The following is a 27,052-nucleotide window of genomic DNA, read 5'->3' on the forward strand; positions in this document are numbered from 1 at the left end:
AAACACATACCAGAAATAAAGCACTAATATTTTGTATACAAGTCTGAACTTTTACAATAATTAGTTCTCACATAGACTAAAAAATAGGTTGGGTCCAGATACCCTTATTTTCAAATTATGAAATGTAAGATTGTGCTAGTAAGAGACGTACTTCAGACAACCCATTTAAAGCAGAGTGGTTTTTAAAAGTGAATAATAAGTAGAAAAACACTCGATCTAAAGCTTACTGGGAAAAAGATACGTTAACATAAGAGATCCAATAATTCTAGAACGGTATGATATTGGCATAGGAATCTCTAACCTTGTTGGTGGAGGCCTATGAGGTCAGTAAGATTGTGTGCCAAGCAAACAGCAGATTCTAATCAAATTCCTGGTTGCCTGGTTACAGTACTTAATAATGAAAAATGAAAACCTTGTTCTTTTTAGTTAGTACATGTTCTGTTAGTATGAATTTATAGTGACAGAACTAATAAAACTCTGGGACCTTGCCCTAAGAGTATATGTAACATAATATAAGGTAAGTCCTTGTTGAATCCAGCAAAATGGTATTAACTACAGGAAATACCCAAAAGCCCTCATTAGAAAGGAATCTTGGCCAGGCCCGGTGGCTCACGCCTGTAATCCCAGCACTTTGGGAGGCCGACGCAGGTGGATCATCTGAGGTCAGGAATTTGAGACCAGTCTGACCAACATGGTGAAACCATGTCTCTACTAAAAATACAAAAATTAGCCGGGCGGGGTGGTGGTGCCTGTAATCCCAGCTACTCCAGAGGCCGAGGCTGGAGAATTGCTTGAACCCAGGAGGTGGAGGTTGCAGTGAGCTGAGATCGCGCCATTGCACTCCAGCCTGGGTGACAATAGCGAAACTCCACCTCAAAAAAAGAAAGGAATCTATCTTATTGTGGACCCAATATGTACCCTGAGGACAATACCTTACCTTGTATCTTCACTGTTAATATCCTTTGCAGGGCCCCAGTAGGGAACTCATTGTGGGTGGGACCATGTACCCTCCTTCAGGATCACCTCACAGATAATTTCCCTCGGTAGAGTCTAAAACAGACCTGTATCATCAAGGAAAGTCCAATTTCACTAAATACCTGTACAATTTAAGTTTCTATTTTATGAACCAATTCCCATATCCAAACAAATTACCCATGAATAGTAAGGCAATTTACATGGTTCAACAAATTATACTAAATGGAAAGCGCTATATAAAAGTTTTGTTCCTAAACACCAGAATATCCAACATGACTAGTCTGGAATTAATTCTTTATGCTCTGTGTTTCTATGCTGGGACCTTAATGTGCTGCAAAACAGGAAAGAAGCACAGATAAGTGAGGTAAACAGGAATAGACCCATTGGGCAACTCTAAAAACATGTAAAACACAAATGCTGGCAGGATAGAGGAGCTAGGCTAAGGAAAAGGTTATTGCTTTTTTTTTTTTGAGACTGAGTTTCGCTCTTGTCGCCCAGGCTGGAGTGCAATGGCAGGATCTCGGCTCACTGCAACCTCTGCCTCCTGGGCTCAAACGATTCTCCTGTCTCAGCCTCCCCGGTAGCTGGGATTACAGGCACCCGTCACCACGCCTAGCTAATTTTTGTATTTTTAGTAGAGACAGGGATTTCACTATGTTAGCCAGGCTGGTCTCGATCTTCTGACCTTAGGTGATCCACCTGCCTTGGCCTCCCAAAGTGCTAGGATTACAGGCGTGAGTCATCTCTTCCAACCTACGATGATTGCTTTTAAAGTGCAGGGAGACGTAGAGATAAAAGAAGGGATACTGGGCTGGGTGTGGCGCCACACACCTGTAATCCCAGCACTTTAGGATGCTGATACAGGAGAATCACTTGAGTCTAGGAGTTCCAGACTGGGCTGGGGAACATATTGAAATCCCTGTCTTTACAAAAAATAGAAAAAATTGGCTGGGTGCGTTGGCTCACGCCTGTAATCCCAGCACTGTGGGAGGCCGAGGCGGGTGGATCACCTGAGGTCAGGAGTTCTAGACCAGCCTGGCCAACATGGTAAAATCCCATCTCTACTAAAAATATAAAGATTAGCCAGGCGTGGTGGCAGGCACCTGTAATCCCAGCTACTCGGGGGGCCGAGGCAGGAGAATTGTTTGAACCCAGGAGGCAGAGGTTGAAGTGAGCCCAGATTGTGCCATCACACTCCAGTCTGGGGGCCAAAAGCAAGACTTTGTCTCAAAAAAAAAAAAAAAAAAAAGAAAGAAGAGAAAAAATTAGCTGGGTATGGGCATGGTGGTGCATGCCTGTAGGCCCAGCTACTTGGGAAGCTGAGGGAGGAGGATCACTTGAGCCCAGAAGATTGAGGCTGCACTGAGCTGTGATCATGCCACTGCACTCCAGCCTGGGTGACAGAATGAAATCTTGTCTCAAGAAAAAAAAAAAAAAGAAAGGGCACTGTGCAAATGGATTTGAAGCCTAATCTGACATGAATTTTGTCCCACATGACAAGATTAAAGCAACAACAAAGAATTTCCTGATATAAAAGTCATCCTCTTCACTAACAAACCAACCCAAGAAGACACTTGCTTTATTATATATATATATGTTTTATATGGAGTTTCACTCTTGTTACCCCAGGCTGGAGTGCAATGGCACAATCTCAGCTCACTGCAACCTCTGCCTCCTGGGTTCAAGTGATTATCCTGCCTTAGCCTCCAGAGTAGCTGGGATTACAGGCATGTGCCACCACGCCCAGCTAATTTTGTATTTTCAGTACAGATGGGGTTTCTCCATGTTGTCAAGCTGATCTCGAACTCCTGATCTCAGGTGATCTGCCTGCCTTGGCCTCCCAAAGTGCTGGGATTATAGGCATGAGCCACCACGCCCAGACATTTTATTATTTTTTTAAACCTTTGTGATCTACACTTTTAGCAACTGGCTTCTTTTAAACATTATTTAAAACCAGCAATTTTAACATCCTATTAAGTTTGTTCAAATGGGAGTTTAATTATACTGAATTTTTCCATTTCATAAACTCATTTATAGCAAATGGCCAGTGGGGAGAAACAACTCTTCTAGGAAAAAACTGAATCTGGCATTTAGGGGCTGAGCCAAATGTCTGCTTAGATTAAATGAGATGTGACAACAATCAGTATGAGTCCTTGTCCTTGTAGTGAGAAAAAATAATTAAAAAAAAAATCAATCCAGGCATGATGGCTCATGCCAGTAGTCCCAGTTATTTGGGACGCTAGGATGGGAAGATCTCTTAAGCCCAGGAGTTTGAGTCCAGCTTGGACAAAATGCAAGACCCCATCCATAAAAAAAAAAATAAATCTAAATAAATAAAATGAAAATCAGTATTAGAATATGTCTAGGCCAGGCATGGTGGTTCACGCCTGTAATCCCAGCACTTTGGGAAGCCGAGGCAGGTGGATCACAAGGTCAGGAGCCCAAGACAAGCCTGAACAACATGGTAAAACCCTGTCTCTAGTAAAAATACAAAAATTAGCTGGGTGTGGTGACGCATGCCTGTAATCCCAGCTACTCAGGAGGCTGAGCAGGCAGGAAAATTGCTTGAACCTGGGAGGCAGAGGTTGCAGTGAGCCAGGATTGTGCCACTGCATTCCAGCCTGGGGGATAGAGCAAGACTCTGTCTCATGGAAAAAAAAAAAAAAAAAAAAAAAAAAGAATATTCGAATATGTCTAGAAGAATACCCAAAACAGTGATCACCTCCAGGAACTGGGTGGCTAGAAGACAAGGGCAGGACAAAAACATCTCACTATATACCCTTTTGAATCTTTTGAATTTTAAACCATATGAATGTACTATCTATTCAAAAAAAGGAAATAGAATTTTTTAAATTAAACTAACAGTTTCTTGAAATATTATGAAGACCGATAACATAATCTAGTGGGAAAACCTTATTCTTAAAACAGTAAAATACACAGCAAATGCCATCCTATCCCTCAGGTTAATAAGCTGTGCTATCTTGCAATCAGGAAGAATGCAGTCAATCAAGCGTCTTTTGGAGTCAAAGAACAGTACTCCAAAAAGCCGTATCAACAATTGTATTTCATTGTCTCCCATCATATGTTATTTAATATGCTCCTTAGAGTGGAAAATGGGTGTGGTTCCAAAATTAAATCTTTCACCTTTATGGATAAAAGGGTAAGTTAAAGTACAAAGGGAAAATAATGTTAAGCTTCTTTTTGTTTTTAAACCTCAGAAGGTTTCATTAATCTCAAGGCTGACAGACACAAAAACCAAACTTTGATAAAGGAGATGGACAAGAACATACATAATAGATTATGAATTATTCAGTATAGCCTATTTTAAATCCTGCATTTAAAAATACTTCTGACAGGTGCAGTGGCTCACACCTGTAATCCCAGCATTTTGGAGGCAAGTGGATCACGAGGTCAGGAGTTTGAGACCAGCCTGACCAACACGGTGAAACCCAATCTCTACTAAAAATATATAAAATAGCCAGGCGGGATGGCGAGTGTCTGTTAATCCCAGCTACTCAGGAGGCTAAGGCAGGAGAAGTGCTTGAACCTGGGAGGCGGAGGTTGCAGTGAGCCGAGATCATGCCACTGCACTCCAGCCTGGGCGACAGAACAAGACTGTCTCAAAAAAAAAAAAAATAAATAAATATATATATATACTTTCAGTATTGTTACTTCTGATGGGGATTAAAATGATTGAATCCACTAGTAGCAACAACAAAAAATCCTGGAATTACTTTTCTTTAATACCAGTATCAAGAAATTTGATAGAGACACAAAACTGCAGGCAGCTGGGTGTATGTAAGAGGCAGGAGAACATAATGGCAATATTAGGCCCACTTCTCTGACCCTATCTCTAGCTGTATACCACACACTTTTCATCCCTCCTTCCAATAGATTGCCCCAGGCAGCAGGAATTATATAAACTGTCTCTGGACAGGTATACAAATAACCAAACAAATATCATACAGCTAATAAATGATAAACACCATGAACAAAGCGCTATGGACACACAGAAGCATAGCTGGTGGTATTCTGACCCGGCCACTTTCTAATGCTATGAGTACTGGCGTTGCCATAGCAACATCCTTGACCCACTGTAAATGAAGATAAAGTTTAGCTTAAGGGCTGTGGTAGAGGAAACAAAATTTAATAAACAATCTATTGTAAGTACAGTATATGAATTGGTACATACAACTTTGCTTCCCCTTGGGAATTAATGGCAATTTTTTTTTTTTTTTTGCTAAAATCTATTGTTTTCTCATCTTGGCCCGCATAGAGGAAGTAAAAAAATAAAAGAATATAAAAAAAAGAAAAAAAATTATGTTAACTTATTACAATTTTAAAAAATGTTTCTCTCTTTAAATGATGGGTGGCAATGCTATGAGTATTAGAGGGCAATTCATAATGTAAAACCTCTATTGTGCTTTGGAATGCATTTGAAGAAGAAGGGAGCTAAATACTCACCTTCCTTATTGCATTTTGCTTAAGCTAATACTACAGTTAATTTTAATCTATTAAGACATTAATGATGTTTAAGCTGAGTAAATTGGATGAAGGAAAATGCTAACTAAAATTTCGCAGAGTTGGCCCATACAGAAGGTAATTCAAACTCCAACATACATGTGAGGCATTTAAGTCCAAGAGAAGAATACCTCATTCTTTTCTTTTTTTTTGGACGGAGTCTCACTCTCTCACCGACGCTGGAGTGCAGTGGCATGATCTTGGCTCACGGCAACATCCACCTCCTGGGTTCAAGTGATTATCCTGCCTCAGCCTCCTGAGTAGCTGGGATTACAGGCATGCACCGCCACACCTGGATAACTTTTGTATGTTTAGTAGAGACGGGGTTTCGCCATGTTGGCCAGGCTGGTCTTAAACTCCTGACCTCAGGTGATCCGTCCGCCTCAGCCTCCCAAAGTGCTGGGATTACAGGCGTGAACCACCATGCCTGGCTTCTTTTCTTATTACTATTAAAAATGTTTTCCTAAACCCTCCATACTTTCTCGATGTCTACTCTAATGCCAAATTGCTATACTTCTTTCAGCTGCTTCTAACATTCAGCTCAAGACGAGATTAGATACAGCAGGATCTAGTGATAGCATAAACAACCTCCCTCAGCTAAATTGGCTTGAAACAGTAAGGTAAAACAAAACAAAAATATCTTAGAGACTGAGCTGTGAGGTTCACAGAGAAAAGTTAAACATTCAGTGTACCAACAGGGGAATTCATCAACAATATTTATACGAGTGTCTACTATGGACCAAACTTAGGATTGTTCTAGGATTGTTTATAAATGTCTAAATCTACAATGAGAGGCCCTAATTCTGACTACATTTAAATTTGATAATGATAGTTAAAATGAGAAAATACCAGAAGGGGCTTATATACCTTGTTATTCTATTTATTTGTATTTTTTTTCTTTTGTTAATAGAGAAGAGATCTCACCATATTGCCCAGGCTGGTCTAGAACTCCTGAGCTCAAGTGATCCTCCTGCCTCAGCCTCCCAAAGTACTAGGATTACAGGTGTCAGCCACTGCCTCAGCCACTTTGTTATTTTATTAAAAATAACAATGATAACCATTAACATTTACTATTAATAACATAATATTAAGTATTTACTGTTTCTCAGAAACTGAGCTAATCACTTTACTTATCTAAACCTCTCTTATCTAAATAACTCCATGATGAAGGCACTGGTTTTTGAGACAGTCTTGCTCTGTCACCCAGGCTGGAGTGCAGTGGCACAATCTGGGCTCACTGCAACCTCTGCCACCTGGCCTCAAGTGATTCTCCTGCCTCAGTCTCCTGAGCAGCTGGGATTACAGGCGCTCACCACCACGCCCGGCTAATTTTTGTCGTAGAGACAGGGTTTCCCCACATTGGTCAGGCTGGTCTTGAACTCCTGACCTCAAGTTATTCGCCGACCTCAAGTGTTTTCCGTGCCTCAGCCTCCCAAAGTGCTGGGATTACAGGCGTGAGCCACTGCGCCCAGCCGAAGGCACTGTCTACCATTTTATAGATGGGGAAACCAAGACAAGGACAGATAGTATCATGGCTGACCAAAAAGCCCATGTACTTACCCTGCTGTACAAACTTTTGGGATTTTAGTGATGAAGAGGAACAAATTGGTATGATCTATATGACTATGAAGTGATAAACGCCGGTGGGGGTGGCTCACGCCTGAATCCCAACACTTTGGGAGGCCAAGGTGGGTGGATCACCTGAGGTCAGGAGTTCAAGACCAGCCTGGCCAACATGGTGAACCCTTGTCTCTACTAAATACACAAAATTTAGCCAGGCATCGTGGTGTGTGCCTGTAGTCCAAGCTACTCGGGAGGCTAAGGCGGGAGAACTGCTTGAACCTGGGAGGTGGAGGTTGCAGCGAGCCGAGATTGCACGACTGTGCTCCAGTCTGGGCAAAAGAGTGAGACTCTATCTCAAAAAAAAAAGTAAAAATAAGGTGATACATGTTGGTATCTTAATAGTAACTACACGTATAAATTATTTCAATTTAATTTAATTTTATCTACCAACTTCTACCTTTCAGGTAACCACATTCCAATTAGGCATATAGTTTGGGCTATAAAACTAACAGTTAATATTAATTGAGTCTTTAATATGGTGTAGGTACTGATCTAATTTGTGAGGCAGGTGCTGTTTTAGTCATCCCTAGTAAAGCCCTGAGGGATTAAAGTTACACGGCCAGTGAAGTCCAGAGCCAGGATTCAAACACAGGCAGTCTGGCCCAAGCCTAACCACTGTTCTGTAGAGCCCCTCAACTAAAAGAGGCTAATGAACCAGTAACGATGAATCTTGTGCCTTGAGGAATGAGGGTCAAAGCACAGTTCCTTACAGGAGCCAGGAGTTCCACCATTTTTACAACAAAATCTTTCCTCCTTTGCTTTTAACCCTATGGGGGAGCTAAATTTTAGTCAGAATTAGGCATTGAAAGAGAGAGGAATGGCCGTGGTTATTCAAGTAGCCTAGACACCCCTAATATCAGCTCACCCTGAAAGTCTGGTCATTAGTGCCACCCTCTTCCTAATGGAGCAGCTGGTAATGTTCACTGAGGACTAGTAATTTATTATTAAGGAATAAACATGAACTCCTTCACAAAAGATGAATTTTCTTTCTAGTTGTCCATCGGTTACTTGCTCCTCCTGTCACTGTCTTAACTGAGTCCATAACTTTGGGCGGGTTAAATGCTTTATGCTTGTTCACCTTTGAAATGGCTTATTAATACCTGAGTGGAAGAAACACTATAAACACAAAATATTAATTATACTTACCTTCAGGATTATAAACATAACTAGATTCTTCAGTGAGACGACAAAAATTAACATTGATTTAATGCTTTAAATTTTCACAATCTTATTTATGTACAATTGCAATGCCATTTTCATTCCTCAGTTGCAGAAACAGAGTCACAGTTTTGCAAAGTAACTTGCTTAAAGTTGCATGGCATAATAATAGTTGGGATTCCTAGCCTGGACTACTCTTTGTCCGTATGTCCATACTCAAAGTTCTTTTTTTTTTTTTTTTTCTTTGAGACAGGGTCTTGGTCTGTCACCCAGGCTGGAGTGCAGTGACACAATCAAAGCTCATTGCAGCCTCACCACACTGGACTCAGGCAATCCTCCCACCTCAGCCTCCTGAGTAGCTGGAACTACAGGTGCACACCACCATGCCTAATTTTTTCATAATTTTTGTAGAGGTAGGGTCTCACTATATGCCCGGTTCTGGTCTTGAACTCTTGGGCTCAAGTGATCCACCCATCTTGGCCTCCCAAAGTTCTGGAATTACAGGCATGAGCCACTATATCCAGCTCATATTGAAAATTCAGGGAAAATGAACTCTTAGAGATGTCAAATCATTTTCCTAAGATTATATGTTTATTAAGTGGCACAGAACCTAGTCTCTCTGACTGCAGAGCATTTCTAGGATTTCATTTTGATCTAAACCCTAGGGAATGGGAGAACATATGTAAAATATTTCTCTCACCTAAAACGTAAAACAAATGATAGCAATATGCCATGAACAAAGAACTTAGCTTAAGCCTCTAAACCTGAGATCCAAAACTAATAGGAAAAAAAAGGATATGACATGTTTCTGTTTCCGTCATTAGGTTTTTCATTGCTTATACTCTGAAAATAATATATTTATACTCTTTATAATATTTATATTATTTATAGTAATATGACAATATCTTTATATTACTCAGTAAAAGTACTGAGTAAGGCTGGGTGTGGTGGCTCCCGCCTGTAATCCCAGCACTTTGGGAGGCCAAGGCAGGAGGATCACCTGAGGTCAGGAGTTCTAGACCGGCCTGACCAACAGGGCAAAACCCCAGCTCTACTAAAAATACAAAAATTAGCCAGGCGTGGTGGCAGGTGCCTGTAATTCCAGCTACTCAGGAGGCTGAGGCAGGAGAAGCCCTTAAACCTGGGAAGCAGAGGTTCCAGTGAGCCGAGATTGTGCCATTGCACTCCAGCCTGGGCGACAGAGTGAGACTCTATCTCAAAAAAAAACAAAAACAGTTAAAAAAATACTGAGGAAGGGCATTGAATTATGGTTCAGTTGGCTTACTGTAATGCTTCTCTTCATGTACAGTGTTTACTAACAACAGTGCTACATAACAATAATTAGAAAACCATCCAATGATAGCATGGAATGTTGGGTTTAGGTCACAAAATGATACTACAAAAACAGAAATGATATTTGTGTGTACACATCCACAGATACAAGCACATACCCAGGCACATAAAAAATATGTATTTGTTATTCAAGTATAAGAATACAGGCAGCCAGGCATGGTGGCTCATGTCTGTGATCCCAGCACTTTGGGAGGCGAAAGAAGGCAGATTGCTTGAGTCCAGGAGTTCAAGAACAGCTTGGGCAACATGGCAAAACCCCATTTCTACTAAATATATATAAATTAGCTGGGCATAGTAGCATGAGCCTGTGGTCCCAGCTACTCAGGAAGCTGAAGTGGGAGGATTGCTTGTGCCCAGGAGGCAGAGGTTGCGTTGAGCAACACTGCACTCCAGCCTGGACAACAGAGTGAGAGACCCTGTCTCCAACAACAAAAAAAAAAGAATACAGGCCATCTTTGTAAATATTCTGAATATCAGAACATAACTGCTTTCCAACTGAATAACATCTGGTTAAAAGTAAACACATTCTTATGAATTTATGCTTATCCAGAATCCAGAATGAGGTTTTAAAATATTGCAGCAACTGGGTTATGGTGGGAGAAAGTATGTCATTAGAATTGAATATGTGGCATAATTCTTCAGCTAAGTTTTAGGGCAATTAAGAAATAAGTGAGACTATCAAAATCAAGATATATTTATAATAGTAAAAATCAGAAGCTTTTCAGCTAAAACATTCTATGTACCAATACAAAATTATGCTTTTACCAAATCCTTTCCCTCACTCCAAATTTCTTTATTTATGGTAGGGATCAAGGTACACATATTTTCCACATTTGGAAAATATGTTGTTTGGTAACAAAGAAGAGATAATACAAACTGTTTGTAGATCCCTGGACCTGCCTCACAAACTGTTTGCAGGTCCCTGGACTGGCCGAGCTGCTTCATAAACCTTGCTTATGCTGCCTTTGCTTATGCTACCCACTTGACCTGGAAAGCCTTCCCTTTCCAGAAGAGTCCAGAAGAAACTGTTCCATATCTATTACTATTCCATTCCTTTTCTCAAGAACTGATGGTTTCCTTCATATGGCAAATCCTGTTTGCCTGACAGATTACTTTTGTAAGATTATTTATATTTGTTATTGCATTTACTTGATAAAATGCTTCTCTCACATAGCTGGATTGTGAGCTCTGTTGAATGCTGGCATTTTGCAGACTCCTTGATCCTCTTCAAATATGTAGCTTTTTGAAGTATCATGAGGGCTAAGATCTTAGTTGAGTGCCAGGGCATTCCTACTTTAATAATAGCTACCTCCTTAGGAAACACTAGAATACTCAAAATTATTTAATTAGCTGACCATTCTTTTTGTTTTTGTTAAGACTGGGTCTCATCCTGTTGCCCAGGCTGGAGTGCAGTGACATGATCATAGCTCACTGTAGCCTCAAACTCCTGGACTCAAACACTGTAACCTCAAACTCTTGGACTCAAACAATCCTCCTGCCTCAGCCTCCTGAGTAGCTAGGATTACAGGTGCATGCCACCATGCCCAGCTACTTTTTGAAACATTTTTTTTTTTAGAGACAGGGTCTTACTATGTTGTCCAGGCTGGTCTTGAACTCCTGGTCTCAAGTCATCCTCCCGCCTCAGCCTTCCAAAGTTTTGGGATTATAGGTGTGAGCCACTGCATCCAACCCAGCTGGCCATTCTTAATTGGGCTCCTCCTGAGGTCAAGAACCGTCAGTAGCACTTTAACCCATGTACTATCCCCAAATAGACCTACTTTCTCTGTAAATGTTAACATTCTAATCTAGCTAACAAGCTCTAGTGAGCACAGTGAGTGTAAACCTGTCCTTGTAGGGTTAACAAGAATTCTGGAGAGAAATATAGTTATAATTAAGCATTATTAGGCTGTACTTTGACCCACTTCCTTGTACCCAAAAGTCATCTAACACTAGATACTGACAATTTGCATTCCCGTTTTTCCTGTCAATAGGATTTCTGATGTTAGAATCATAAGGCTTTGTTTAAGAATTGCTTAAGCAGGCCACACGATGGTCACGCCTGTAATCCTAGCACTTTGGGAGGCTGAGGTGGGCGGATCACCTGAGGTCAGGAGCTCAAGACCAGCCTGGCCAACATGGTGAAACCCCGTCTCTACTACAAATACAAAAATTAGCCGGGCGCGATGGTGGGTGCCTGTCATCCCAGCTACTCAGGAGGCTGAGGCAGGAGAATCACTTGAACCCGGGAGGCAGAGGTTGCAGTGAGCGGAGATGGAACCACTGCACTCCAGCCTGGGCAACAGAGAGAGACTCCATCTCAGGAAAAAAAAAAAAAGAATTGCCTAAGGACATCCTGAATTCCAGCAGAACAGCTGATGCCAATGAGTTTAAAGACCCCCCAGGAACCACAGAGGAACTGAATCAGCATGATAATACAGTTTTTTCATCTCTCTGTCACATGACTTCACTCTGCACTCTTTGATCAATCAATGATATCCATACTTCAGCCCAATCTAAAACCCTTAAAATTCCTAGCCCCCTCTTGCCTGCCACCGTGTAAAATGTGACTTTGCCCCTCATTCACCTTCTGCCATGATTGCGAAGCCTCCCCAGCCATGTGGAACTGAGATTGTTTTGTGGGATCAAGCCCTGCTTTTCCCTTTGGTTTCTGAACTGCACCTCCTTGGCAGATTAAAGCAATGAAAGGGATCAGAATCTACTGGTGTTAAGAACTCAGCCTCAGCAGTAAGAGAAGGCAGGCAGGCAGGCAGGCAGGCAGGCAGGCAGGCAGGCAGGCAGGCAGGCAGGTGGGCAGGCCAGCAGGCGGGCAGGCGGGCGGGCATCGTAAGAAATATTTATACGGCAAATGTTGTAGAGAAAAACCTCAAACCAAATTGTATTTCAAAAAATGTTGGAGGAAGTGTTATATATTTTTATGTGCTTAAGAAAACAGTTAAAAAGAATTTCACAGCATTGGGTCTATTAAGTACATTTATTTCAGTGATTTCCCGGATATTTCCAAGTTCCGTTTAAAACAGAAGTCTCAGGCCGGGCGCGGTGGCTCACGCTTGTAATCCCAGCACTTTGGGAGGCCGAGGCAGGTGGATCACGAGGTCAGGAGATCGAGACCACAGTGAAACCCCGTCTCTACTAAAAATACAAAAAATTAGCCGGGCGTGGTGGCGGGCGCCTGTAGTCCCAGCTACTTGGAGAGGCTGAGGCAGGAGAATGGCGTGAACCCGGGAGGCGGAGTTTGCAGTGAGCCGAGACTGCGCCACTGCACTCCAGCCTGGGTGACAGAGCAAGACTCCGACTCAAAAAAAAAATAATAATAAAATAAAATAAAACAGAAGTCTCCTATCAAGCAATCCTTTGAAATTATTTATTCTTTTATGGTTGTAAAGAATGGAAATGTAATGCTTTTAATGGAAACCCTAATAAACAGAAGAAAAAAAATCCTAGCCCCAAGCCCCTTGAGGAGATGGATTGAAGTTTCCTCCAATCTCCTCATTTGGCAGCCTTCTGATTAAACCTCTTTCTCTGCTGCAACATACTGTCTCAGCATATTGACTTGCTGTGTGCATCAGGAAATGGATCTATTATGGTTACAAGTTCTGCCATTTCTGGCAAGGGGTTATATTTTAGGGATGAATTTAGTTATTTTTTTAACAGTGTAGTCTAAGTGACATTTTTCTGTTTTAATGTTAAAATATGAGACACCAACAAACAAGGTTAAGTCTGGATTTTCTAAAGGAATTTCTAATCTATTTAATGCACAGATATTTCATAAACATAGGTTAGACAGTCAAGAGTTTCCTTTTCTTCAGGTGATGGAAGGAAAGTAATAGGATTTTCCAAGATTATAACAATGATTAGAAATATGTAACAGAGAAGGTAATAGGATTTCATAAGAGATAAACTTATTTACTAAGAAATGTTGTATATATTCAGTGAGAACCAAAGATTATACAGCATGAAGGACCATGAAATTTAAAGGGGACTCCAAAAACAAAAACAATTGCTGAAGTCTCTACTAGTTTAGCTGCTGCTGTGGCTACTCAGACAAACCACACAAAGCTACTGAAGGGCTTTTTTTTTTTTTTTATCCTTTGAGACAGAGTCTCACTCTGTCGCCCAGGCTAGAGTGCAGTGGCGTGACCTCGGCTCACTGCAACTTCCAACTCCCAGGTTCACGCCATTCTCCTGCCTCAGCCTCCCGAGTAGTTGGGACTACAGGTGCCCACCACAATGCCCGGCTAATTTTTTGTATTTTTAGTAGAGACGGGGTTTCACCGTGTTAGCCAGGATGGTCTCGATCTCCTGACCTCGTGATCCGCCTGCCTCGACTTCCCAAAGTGCTGGGATTACAGGTGTGAGTAAGGGCTCATTTTTAACTCAAGAAAGACTCGTTCATATTTAGATTCCCAGAAGCGGTTTGTTACAAAGACTGGTTAAGTCATATAGCTTCTTTGAACAGACACTTGTTGGAGCTCACAAAATAATATCTAAGCCAAGAACAATGGCTCACACCTGTAATCCCAGGTCTTTGGGAGGCTTGGGCAAGATGACTACTTGAGCCCAGAAGTTTACAGTTTAAGACCAGACTGGGAAACGTAGTGAAACCTTGTATCTACAAAAAATAAAATAAAAATTTAGCTGGGTGTGGTGGTATGTACCTGTAGTCCCAACTACTTGGGAGGCTAAGGTGGGAGGATTGCTTGAGCCCAGGAATTCGAGGCTGCAGTGAGCAACAGGGCAAGACCCTGTCTCAGAAAAAAAGAAAAAGAAAATGATACCCCAAAATATGGTGCTTTGACATGCTGCAGTGAAGAAGCAGACTTAAAGTCTATCTCTGTGCTACCTCCCTGTCTCCCATTCTCTTTCCCAAAGCACCAAGAGGGACTCTCCTCTGGAATCTTCGTATGGGACTAAGAAAAATTCTTCCAACAGAAATGCAATTGTCCCAGCCTGGCCAACATCTCTACTGAAACCCCGTCCCTACTGAAAATACAAAAATTAGCCAGGCATGGTGGCACTTGCCTGTAATTCCAGCTACTTGGGAAGCTGAGGCAGCAGAACTCTTGAACCTGGGAGGCAGAGATTGCAGTGAGTTGAGATCGTGCCACTGCATTCTAGCCTGGGTGACAGAGTGAGACTCCGTCTCAAAAAAAAAAAAAAAGAAAAGAAATGCAATTGACTTAAGAACCCCTCCCCAGGAATCTCATCAAATAACCAGGAAAAATTAGCCACCTAGAGAGGAGAAGCTACAAGGAATCACCTCACCCAGACAGGCTTTTCGACTATTCATCTGAGTGCAGGGCTCAGAGATTATGTGGAAGACTTTATCTGCATAATGAGACAAGCTTTGTTTCTGTGCCATTCTGTCCCTCACCTTCCCATAGCTTGAAACTCTTGGTCTCATCTACAAAACAGTCTCATTTACAAAATAGTATCTGCCTCCATAAATCTATATAAGCCTCTACCATCTGGCTCCTCTTCTAGTCTCATACTTTGTATATGGTTCCTGTATCCATATGCATGTTAATAAGTTTTGCATGCCTTTTTATCCTATTAATCTGCTTATTGTAAGTTAATTCTCAGTGAAAATGTAGAAGGCAGAGGGGGAGCTTTCCCTTGACTTCTACACACTATTGGGCCCCCACTGCCTGAAAAAGCCAATGTCAACTAGGAGTCCTCTTAATTGTGTCTTAGTTACTGGCTTAGCAAAGTTTCAAATGGCCTCTAATCTGTCAGAAGGATTTATCTCCTTGGGATGTGCTATGGTCTGAATGTTTCTGTACCCCCCAAAAACCTTATATGTTGAAATCCTAAGCCCCAAGGTGATCGTTTTAGAAGATAGGGCCTTTGAAGTCATGAGGTCATGAGGGCTGAGCCCTCATGAATGAGATTAGTGCCTTTTTTTGGCCGGGTGTGGTGGCTCACGCCTGTAATCCCAGCACTTTGGGAGGCCGAGGCGGGCGGATCACAAGGTCAGGAGATCGAGACCATCCTGGCTAATACGGTGAAACCCCGTCTCTACTAAAAATACAAAAAATTAGCCGGGCGAGGTGGCAGGCGTCTGTAGTCCCAGCTATGCGGGAGGCTGAGGCAGGAGAATGGCGTGAACCCCGGGGGGTGGAGCCTGCAGTGAGCTGAGATCGCGCCACTGCACTCCAGCCTGGGTGACAGAGCGAGACTCCGTCTCAAAAAAAAAAAAAAAAAGAGATTAGTGCCTTTTTTTTTTTTTTTGAGATGGAGTCTTGCTCTGTCACCCAGGCTGGAGTACAGTGGGGTGATCTCGGCTCACTGCAACCTCCGCCTCTCAGGTTCAAGTGATTCTCCTGCCTCAGCCACTCGAGTAGCTGGGATTACAGGCACCTGCCACCATGCCTGGCTAATTTTTTTTTGCATTTTTAGCAGAGACAGGGTTTCACTATGTTGGCCAGGCTGGTCTCGAACTCCTGACCTCAGGAGATCCACCCGCCTCGGCCTCCCAAAGTGCTGGGATTACAGGTGTGAGCCACTGCACCTGGCCATTAGTGCCTTTATAAAAGAGACACAAGACAGATGCAGTGTTATGTGCCTGTAGTCCTAGCTATTAGGGAGGCTGAGTCAGGAGGATCCTTGAGCCCTGGAGTTTGAGTCCAGCCTGGGCAAGATAGTGAGACCCCATTTCTAAAAAACTCTATGTAAGGAAAGTTTGGTTTAAAAATAAAAAAAGACACAGAGAGACCCTTACCCCTTCCACCATGTAAAGACACATGGAGAAGGCACTATGAAGTGAAGCGAGAATGAAGGCCCTCAGCAGACACTGAATCTGCCTTAATCCTGGACTTCCCAGTCTCCAGAACTGTGAGAAATAAATTTCTGTTTTTTATAAGCTATCTAGTTTATGATATTTTGTTATAGCAGATTGAACCAGCTAAGGATAAATCATGTCCTTATAGCTAATGAACTTTACTTTTATAAAATTATAACTTCTCTTTCGAAACCTTATGGCATTTCTGAGCTAAAACAGCAAGTAAAGAGACGGAATCAGTCTTAGGATTTACCTCATCTTTAGAACACAACAAAAAGTAATCTACATTTGGGATTTATGTTGTTTATCTTTGTTGTTGTTGTTTATTTGTTTTTTTACTTAGACACAGCATCTTATTATGTTACCCAGGCTGGTCTCGAACTCCTGGTCTCAAGCAATCCTCCTACCTCAGCCTCCAGAGTAGCTGGGACTACCGGCATGCACCACCACACCTGGCTTCTGTTTTGAATATAGGTAGAATCACTGAGAAACTTACATTCTTTGAATTCTTGGTTAAGGAATTGTGAAAAGTAGAACTGTACCTCAATAAAATTCTAGGCGTAATTGCCCAGGACTATTGTTGATTTTCCCAGGAAAAGGCAAACAAATATAAACTCATGATCTAAAATATCAAGGGGCTGGGCATGGTGATTCACACCTGTAATCCCAGTATTTTGGGAGGGTGAGGCAGGAGGATTGCTTGAGGCTAGCAGTTCAAGACCAGCCTGAGCAACCTAGCAAGACCCCCATCTCTATGAAAAAGTTTCAAAAATTAGCCAGGTGTGGTGGCATGTGCCTGTAGTCCCAGCTACTCAGGAGCCTGAGGCAGGAGACTGCTTGAGCCCAGGAGGCTGAGGCTGCAGTGAGCCAAGATTATGCCACTGCATTCCAGCCTGGGTAACACAGTGAGACCCTGTCTCTAAATTAAGTAATTAATTTTAAAAAATAGCGAACAGTGGAATTTCCTGGGAGCACCATCAACTCTTTAATAGAAGTTATCAAATAGCTTACATCCCAAATCTCACCACAAAATTCTTACCTTGCTGTGTCTACCAATTCTAAACTATAAATCCATTTAATCCATGTAATGATCTATATCTAATCCTAATCAACACCATCACACACACTGGAACTAAAAGGCTTGCCTTAAATCAAATTTCAACATCTCAATAAATATCCCAACTCTGTTCTTCCTTCTCTGAGACACTATTAAGACTGTTGAAGTAGTGTTCTCTCTCACTACAGTAAGCAATAAACAACTTTGTCTTATTAACAGGTTGATGAGGTGATTTGGGGGAGCCACCTTTTGACAGTCCCTGGAGATCAAGGATTATTTCTTATTTATTTATGTGTTTTATAACATCTAGTAAAGCATAAGATGCTTACTAAACATTTATTTATTTATTTACTGAGATAGGGTCTCACTCTGTTGCCCATGCTGGAGTGCAGTGGTGTGATCATGGCTCACTGCTGCCACAGCCTCCCAGGCTCAAGTGATCCTCCCACTTTAGCCACCCAAGTAGCTAGGAATACAGACATGTGCCACCATGCCTGGCTAACTTTTTATTTTTTGTAGAGACAGGGTCTCTCTATGTTGCTCAGGCTGGTCTCAAACTCTTGGGCTCAAAAGATCCTCCTATTTTGGCCTCCCAAAGTGCTGGGATTTACAGGCATGCACCAATATGCCCAACCAGTAAACACAGTAAAATGTTGCAAATCAGTATTTGCTGAATGAATGGATGATTGCAACATTTTGAGCTCTAGAATGTTGAGCAAGTTGGCAAGGCTTTCTGAGAGGAGTTGGTTCTCATAAGAGGTGTTACCACTCTAGGAAACCTAAGGATTAGAGCTGTTAGATTTAACATATGAAAATATAGCAAGTTGGAGCAAAGAGGATTTTTAGGGCAGTGACATTACCCTGCATGACGCTGTAACAGTGGGTATATTATCATTATACTGTCGATGAAAAGAGTCAAACTATGTAACATATTTGAAGAGATTTATTCTAAGCCAAGTATGAGTGACCATGGCCCATGGCATAGCCCTTAGGAGATCCTGAGAACATATGCCCCAGGTGTTTGGGGCACAGCTTGGTTTTATACATTTTGGGGAAACATGAGACTTTAATCAAATACATTATAGAATGGCTGGACAGCCTGAAGCAGGGGATCCAGCTTACACGTAGATTTAAAAATTTTCTGGTTGACGCCAGGTGCAGTGGCTCACGCCTGTAATCCCAGTACTTTGGGAGGCCAAGGCTGGTGGGTCACCTGAGGTCAGGAGTTCGAGAGCAGCCTGTCCAACATGGTGAAACCCTGTCTCTACTAAAATTACAAAAATTAACCGTGTGTGGTATCACCCAGCCTGGGTGACAGACCGAGACTACATCTCAAAAAAAAAAAAAAAAAAATTCTGGTTAACAATTTGTTGAGTTTATATAAAGACCTGGGATTAACAGAAAAGAATGTCTGGTTAAGGTAAGAGGTTGTGGAGAGGAAGCCTTCAAATAGTAGGCTTTAGAGAGAATCAGTTGTAAATGCTTCTTATTAGACTTCAAGGTCTGTGTTGTTAATGCCAGAAAGGTATAATGAGGTATGTCCAATCCCCACTTCACATGATGGCCTAAACCAGTGTCTCAGGTTAAATTTTAAGGGTGCCCTGGCTGAGAAGGAAGTCCATTTGGATGGTTGGGGCAACTTAGAATTTTATTTTTGGTCTACAATACATTTGTCCAAACCCGTGGAATGTCTAATACAACACCAAGAATGAACCCTAATGTAAACTATGGTCTCCTGGTGAAAATGATGAATCCAAGAGCATCAGTTGTAATAAATGTACCACTCTGGTTGGGGATATTGATACTGGGGAGGCTGTGCCTGTGTGGGAGAAGGAAATTTACAGCAAATCTCTGTACTTTCCCTTTCAATTTTGCTGTACACCTAAAACTGCTCTAAAAAATACAATATATTTTAAAAATACAGGAGGCCCAGTTAAATCCGAATTTCAGAGGCCGGGCATGGTGACTCACACTTATAATCCCAGCACTTTGGGAGGCCAACATGGTGAAACCCTGTCTCTACTAAAAATACAAAAATTAGCCATTGTGGTGGCGCATGCCTGTAGTCCCACCTACTCGGGAGGCTGAGGCAGGAGAATTGCTTGAACTTGGGAGGCAGAGGTTGCAGTGAGCGGCGATCGCTCCAATGCCCTCCAGCCTGGGTGACAGAGGGAGACTCCGTCTCAAAAAAAAAAAAATTTGAATTTCAGACAAACAACAATTAATTTTTAGTAAGAAGTATATCCCATGCAATATTTAAAACTTATTTAAAAAATTATTCTGGGCGGGGCATGGTGGCTCACGTCTTGTAATCCCAGCACTTTGGAAGCCAGGGTGGGCCGATCACCTAAGATCAGGAGTTTTGAGACTGGCCTGGCCAACATGGCAAAACCTTGTCTCTGCTGAAAATACGAAAATTAGCTTGGTGTGGTGGCATGCACCTCTAGTCCCAGCTACTCAGGATGCTAAAGCAGGAGAATTGTTTGAACCTGGGAGGCAGAGGTTGCAGTGAGTTGAGATCTCACCACTACACTCCATCCTGGGTGACAGAGCAAGACTCCGTCTCAAAAAAAAAATTATTCTGAAATAATCTGAAATTCAAATTTGACTGGGCTTCCTGTATCTTACCTGACAATCTTACTTAGGATATGTGTGGAGCAATTTTGGTGACATATTGTAAGATGGGGGACAGTGGGGTAGTGGAATGTGTGTATGCTACTGGTTATGGACTAGTCCCCACACAGTGAACTGTCCCACCAAAATGCCAGTAGCACCACTTGTGAAAAATGACAAGCTTGTTGAGGAGGATAAAAACTTTTCCTCTATCCTCTTAGGTAAATCAATGGGGACCTTCCTTTGTTTTGTTTGTTTTTGTTTTTACTTTTGCTCCACATGTACAGAGAAGCTTCTCTAGTAATGATCTATAGAAATTATCCCTGATAGCATAGCAATGATCTATAGAAATTAGTAATGATCTATAGAAATTATCCCTGGTAGCATAGTTTTAGGGCCTTTTCATTAGTAATGATCTATAGTAATGATCTCTAGTAATGACCTATAGAAATGATCATTTCTATATTAATGATTTCCAGAAATGATCTATAGAAATTATCCCTGATAGCATATTAATGATCTATATAAATTAGTAATGATCTCTAGTAACGATCTATAGAAATTATCCCTAGTAATGATCTATAGAAATTATCCCTGATAGCATAGTTTTAGGGCCTTTCAATTAAACTGACAAAAGGCAGATTAAGATGGGGAATGAGGCTGGGTACGGTGGCTCACGACTGTAATCCCAGCACTTTGGGAGGCCGAGGCGGGCAAATCACCTGAGATCGGGAGTTCGAGACCAGCCTGACCAACATGGAGAAACCCTGTCTCTACTGAAAATACAAAATTAGCTAGGCGTGGTGGTACATGCCCGTAATCTCAGCTACTCGGGAGGTTGAGGCAGGATTATTGCTTGAACCAGGGAGGCGGAGGTTGCAGCGAGCCGAGATTGCACCACTACACTCCAGCCTGGGTGACAGGGTGAGACTCCGTCTCCAAAAAAAAAAAAAAAAAAAAAGACACATCCCAGGCTAATTTGTTTCAGATGCAGATACCCAGGCTCTTGGCTTCCTGAGCATCTGGGAGAATTCCAGGAAGAGTTAACCACTACTACAAAAAATCTGCAGTCCTCCCAAACTCAGTAGAGCTACCTTAATCAGATTAATTTTCATAACCAGGTTCATGTTTTGGTTTTTGAAGTTTTGCTTGCTATTCAAGTGCGTTACTCAAATCTCAAAGCTTTGTTCTCAGCTTCTGAGCTTTGTGAGTTTAAATGAAATCTGTTCATATGACGTTCCTCAAGCAAATATTTCTTGGTTTTATTATCCTTTTTCCCAATGAATAATACAGCAGACAGTTTGGTTGCCTACCCAACAGCCATTTCCAGCCCCTCCTTTCATGCACTTCTTTTTCTAAGGCTAAAAAACCTAATTTTTCACTTCGCCAGCCACTCTTGAAACTAGGGGTTTGCAATGTGGCCCACTTCTGTCCATTGATGTATAACAGGAAGTTTGCTTAGTAGCTTCCTAGAAAGATTTTTCTTCCTGATAAAAGAAAAGTAGAAAGTGAGAAGCACGCCTTTTTCCTTCCCCACCTTCCTGCTTTTCTGTATGTTGTGTGATGAGAACAAAACATTTAGTGCTTCTATAGCCAATGTGTGCCCATCAGGGGAAAGCCTACACTTTGCTGCTGAACAATTCTGGAACTATCTTTGTTGTATGACTCAATTGTATGTCTTTATTTTTATTTTTCAGAGACGGGGTCTTGCTATGTTGCCCAGGCTGGTCACAAACTCCTGTCCTGGGCTCAAGGGACCCTCCTGCCTCAGCCTCCTCTGTCATACATAGCTGGGAATACAGGCACTTGCCACAGCCTAATAATATTTATAAAATATATATTTAATAATAACATATTATAATAACATATATTTAATAATAAATATTTTTTATTTAAGCCACTGCTACTTGCCTAGTCTGTTATGTACAGCCTAGCACATATAATATAAATATTATTTATGCATTAGAATATTTAGTATAGCCATCATGTTTGCATTTGTTGATTAGTAAACACATGGTTATGCTTCATTTGTTCCTTTTCTGGAATGACTGCTAGAAAGTTGAACAGGTTGTATGGAAACCTTTGGAGCAATCTAATATTTCAATTAAAAAGGAAGAGAGAAACATACAGACTACTACATTCACTCTGTGTAGAAACATCATTAAAGAGATCCATAACCAGGAATTGCCATCGTAATACGAATGTGACTTTTAAACCCAATACTTTCCTAATTCTATTCCATCTCTTATATTCTCTGCTTTTTAAAAATAGCTTTATTGAAAGATAATTCACATACTACACAATTCACAGTTCCTCTTTGAAAAGAATTTGCATCCTACTTTGTAGAATGAATACTATCAAGTTTAACCTTTCTGACTAGATAGTCTCTATCTCTACATTTACCATGTCCGAGACCAATCCCTCCATCCTTGATTCCTTATCTCCTGGGTGTTTACTCCAAGAGTCTTTAATGTCCTTCTATTTATATAAGGAGCTACTTCTTAGATAGGCCTTTCCAAAGGAGGCATAGCAGTGGGGTGTGACACAAATGGGGTTAGCTAAGCCCTGTGGTCAGACAGTAAGAGGTCTGGGCAGGGCAAGATTGCTGACTAGACCCAGGCAGCAGGGCTTGGCAAGTTTAGGAGACCGAGCAGGCTTTAAAGCTTCTTTTAAAGGTAGCAATCAAGGTCAGAGAAGCAAACTAATTAGACTTTTCAAAACAGTGGTCCTGAGCCACTGCTAGAAAGGACTTGTTCTCTGCAGCCTAGGAAGCCACTGCCTTTTTATCTATTATAGTGTAGGTATTCTCCAGTCAGCATCTTTCCCTGTGAGAGCCTTGTAGATATCAGGGCAATTTAAAAACTTCTTAGTCCCTAAAAAACAACCAAACAAATATATTCAAAAAGAAAGATTGAAGGAAAGAAAAAGAAAGATACTGTCTTCATCTATTCAAGAGTTCTCAGACTCCAGGTCAGATTCAAGCCTCCGATTGAGTCCCTCATGGCAAGCTAATTCCTCAGTCTTGTCATTTTCTTCATAGATTTCCTATTTCAGGACCCCGCTTGAGAAAAGGACAAAAAGTAAGTAAGAGGGCAAAGACAATTTACACAGTGAAAGTCTCCTTATGTCTTCATCATCTAATCTAACATTGATAACCTCCACTTTACCAAAGTACATTTCTGACAGTCACTGACTTTCTAAAATCCTAAATGCGATGTTCTCATAGACATCAATTCTTTTTACTCTCTGAGCAGCAACCTTTTTCCCCCCCAGGCACTTCCTAAAACCATTGTTACTCAATGCCCCTCCTATCCACTTGACTACATTAGAAGAGTTGACCCCTTGACTACTAATATTGGGTAGTCACTAAGCTTTAGTTCTTAGTTCTCTACTCCACTTTCTTCACCTTCGACCTTGGAAATCTCCTCCATTCCTGAGGCTAAACTCTTGACAAAAGATAGCTCTTGGTTTTGTATTACCTGCTCTGGCAGCATTCCTGAGCCCCAATCCCACCTGTCCAACTATCTTCTGTAATAGATGCCCCATGATTACTTCAAATTCTAATGCTAAAATTAGTCTTAGCCTTACCTACCCAAAATGGCTTATCCTACTATTTTCTCCCTATCTTATTACATTAGTAAAATACCATTTCCTTAGTCATCCAACCCTGCTAATTAATGGCTAGTTTCCACTACTACTTTTCTTTTCTCTCTTTTTTTTTTTTTTTTGAGACGGAGTTTCACCCTTGTTGCCCAGGCTGGAGTGGAATGGCGCGATCTTGGCTCACTGCAACCTCTGCCTCCCGGATTCAAGCGATTCTCCTGCCTCAGCCTCCCAAGTAACCGGGATTACAGATGCCTGCACCATGCCCTGCTAATTTTTGTATTTTTAGTAGAGACAGGGTTTCACCATGTTGGCTAGGCTGGTCTCAAACTCCTGACCTCAGGTGATCCACCCACCTTGGCCTCCCAAAGTGCTGGGATTTACAGGTATGAGCCACCGCACCCAGCTTCCATTACTTTTCTAAAAGAAATCTTCAAAATGTTTTCCTTCTTTTTTTCCAGGACAAAAACTTTTCTAGAAAAAATATTAAGCAAACAAATGTAATATGTCAGACACGAGACTGCATTATCTATAATAAAAAATTAGAAACATGAAAAAATACCATTATATATTTTAACATTTCATTTTTTAAAAATAGAGACGAGGTCTCTCTCTGTGTTGCCCAGGCTGGTCTTGAACTCCTGGCCTCAAGGTATCCTGCCTTGCCCTTCCAAATTGCTGGGATTATAGGCATGCGCCACTGTGCTTGGTCAAAATATTTCATTTTAAAGAACACAAGCTTGAGGGTGAGATTTTTTTCTCCCAGAAATATATACAGTAGAGCAAAAATTACTTTTTCGCTTATAGCAAAAGACGTGTTTCTTTTATCTACCTTTAGTTCTTTAGATTTAGAGAGCAAAAGACCCTACTTACTAAAAATTATTGTTTAATTAAAGCAGTGTGTGCAAACCTGGAGCTTTCTCTCTTTGGTTGCTTTAAATCCAGGAACTATAATCAAAAGCCTCTGCACAGAGAGTGTGGAAGTGTTCTTCTAGAATACAGGGAAAGGTATTGTGGATATTTGCATTTCTAGCAATTTCAGTGACAGAAACGAGTGTTTTCAGAAAGCTGCTTACTGAATTTCTTTCCTAAGAAAGTTCTCTCTTTTTTTTTCCTTCTGCTGTACAGGGAATGAAAACTCAGCAGGTGAAAGATTAAGCAATTCACCCATTCCTCAACTCTGCTTTCTTCTATTCATTCAGAACTCTGTTACATATTTTTCTGTAGAATTTTCACCTTGTGTCTATACTTTTGTTTTTAAAAATCCTTTTCCGGCCGGGCGCGGTGGCTCATGCCTGTAATCCCAGCACTTTGGGAGGCCGAGGCGGGCGGATCACGAGGTCAGGAGATCAAGACCATCCTGGCTAACACGGTGAAACCCATCTCTACTAAAAATACAAAATACTAGCCGGGCGTTGTGGCGGGCGCCTGTAGTCGCAGCTACTTGGGAGGCTTAGGCAGGAGAATGGCGTGAACCTGGAAGGTGGAGCTTGCGGTGAGCCGAGATGGTGCCACTGCACTCCAGCCTGGGCAACAGAGCAAGAATCTGTCTCAAAAAAAAAAAAAAAAAAAAAAGTTTAAAGATCCTATTGCTGGCAATTAAAGTTAGTTTTGTCAAGTTATGTATTAAGCACCTTTCAGGAATCATATTCTTGCTTTTCTCTAATCTCTGGTGTTCTTCTCTCTGTTAATTCACATGCTTAATACTTTCTAAAGATGCAGGAAAACTGGAACTCTCATGTTGGTGGGAATTTAAGTTATCATGTATTAGTCTTGTGATCCAAAGTGACAGAAATGGAATTCAAGCCAACTTAAGAGAAAAAAAAATATATGTATGTATGTATGTAAAGTAGGTGGGGAGGATTTTGTGCTCACATAATTGGGTAGGATGGACATTCAACAGGACTGGACCAAGAGTTCAAGTGAGGTTGTCATGGCTTCCCTTTACTCCCTGTAGTAAATATCAAAAATGGAGTTCAGCTCTACTTTTCTTTCTTCATTCTTCCTAAAACACTCAGGGGTCATTTATGTTCAGGGACAATGTTTAATTACTTCAAAAATGCAAGAGTTCCCTGCTAGATGCAGCAGAAAATCCTGGAGAAAGATTCTGATTGACCCAGGTGGGGTTCATCCCTGAGTCAATTACAGTAGCCAGGGAAACAGAGGTGAGGCAATATAGACCTGAGTGGGAAAGGGCATGTGGTCTGTGTTGCCGGACATAATGGACTTAAATCCCAGCTAGCTGTGTGACCTTGGGAAATTACTGACCTTTACTGTTTTTGTTTCCTTATCTGTAATCTAGGGATTACACTGTAAAGATTACATTCTGTGTAGAAATACACAGAACAATCCCTGGCAAGCAGAATATATTGCATAAATCTTACCGAGCATTTTTATTATTGGTCATGTGTCTTTCCTTGTGGTTTGAGTGGGAGGGGTTGCTATGAGTAGGAGGCGGTAGTGGAGATGGAGAACAGTGTAGAGTGGTGGGCAACCAAAATAGATTAACTGCTAAATACCTTTCTGAAAGGTAATTTGAAAATATTCATCAAAAATTGTAACAGTGGGGTCAAGCCCAGTGTCTCATGCCTGTAATCCCAGCACTTTAGGGGGCCCAGGAGTTCAAGGCTACAGGGAGCTCTGATAGCAGCACTGCTCTCCAGCCTGAGCAACACAGATCCTGTCTCAAAAAAAGAAAAGAAAAAAATTGTGAAAATATGCATACCCGTTGGAGACTAGTTGCATAGAGTGTGTTATATACACGAAATGGATTACTATTTTGTCATTAAAAATGATGCTAGAGAAGTGTATTTATTTATAGGCAAAGATGTTCACAACAAATTGTTGCATTTTAAAAAAGATTGTAAAATGTCTGTAAGCTATAATCCCATTTTTATTTTTTGGTAAAAAACTGTGTATAAAAGCTTTTTTAAAAATAGAGATGAGGTCTCTCTCCATGTTGCCCAGGCTGGTCTTGAACTTCTAGCCTCAAGCTATCCTGCCTTGCCCTCCCAAATTGCTGGGATTATAGGCATGGACCACTGTGCTTGGTCAAAATATTTCATTTTAAAGAACACAAGCTTGAAGATGAGGTCTCACTATATTGCCCAAGCTGGTCTGGAACTCCTGGCCTCAAGTGATCCTCCTGCCTTGGCCTCCTAAAGTACTAGGATTACAATTGTGAGTCACCATGCCCAAGATTTAAATGAATTTTACCTGCTTTTTTTCTTCTGTATTTTCAGATTTTTCGATAATGCACATTTACATATAGATTTTTTTAAAAATTAAAATAAGTAAATATATTCCATCATTTTAAAGTAATTCTCTTCTTTCCAAGAATTACACTCCCA

The 27,052-nt window shown here is 41.3% G+C and overlaps 1 long non-coding RNA gene across 2 annotated transcripts in view; it reads right to left on the reverse strand.

The window, feature by feature from the left end:
• Window positions 1–27,052, reverse strand: part of LOC129493080 (uncharacterized) — a 75,738-nt gene that overhangs the window by 41,322 nt on the left and 7,364 nt on the right. The window contains exon 2 of one of the 2 annotated variants that reach the window (XR_010114486.1): window positions 938–1,061. The exons of the other annotated variant lie outside the window; for it this stretch is intronic. This is a non-coding gene — a long non-coding RNA (uncharacterized lncRNA). The remainder of the gene's footprint in view (window positions 1–937; window positions 1,062–27,052) is intronic. 2 annotated transcript variants of the gene reach the window in all.

This window comes from Symphalangus syndactylus, chromosome 11 (genome assembly GCF_028878055.3).
Source record: "Symphalangus syndactylus isolate Jambi chromosome 11, NHGRI_mSymSyn1-v2.1_pri, whole genome shotgun sequence".
In the NCBI taxonomy this organism is placed as follows: Eukaryota; Metazoa; Chordata; class Mammalia; order Primates; family Hylobatidae; genus Symphalangus; species Symphalangus syndactylus.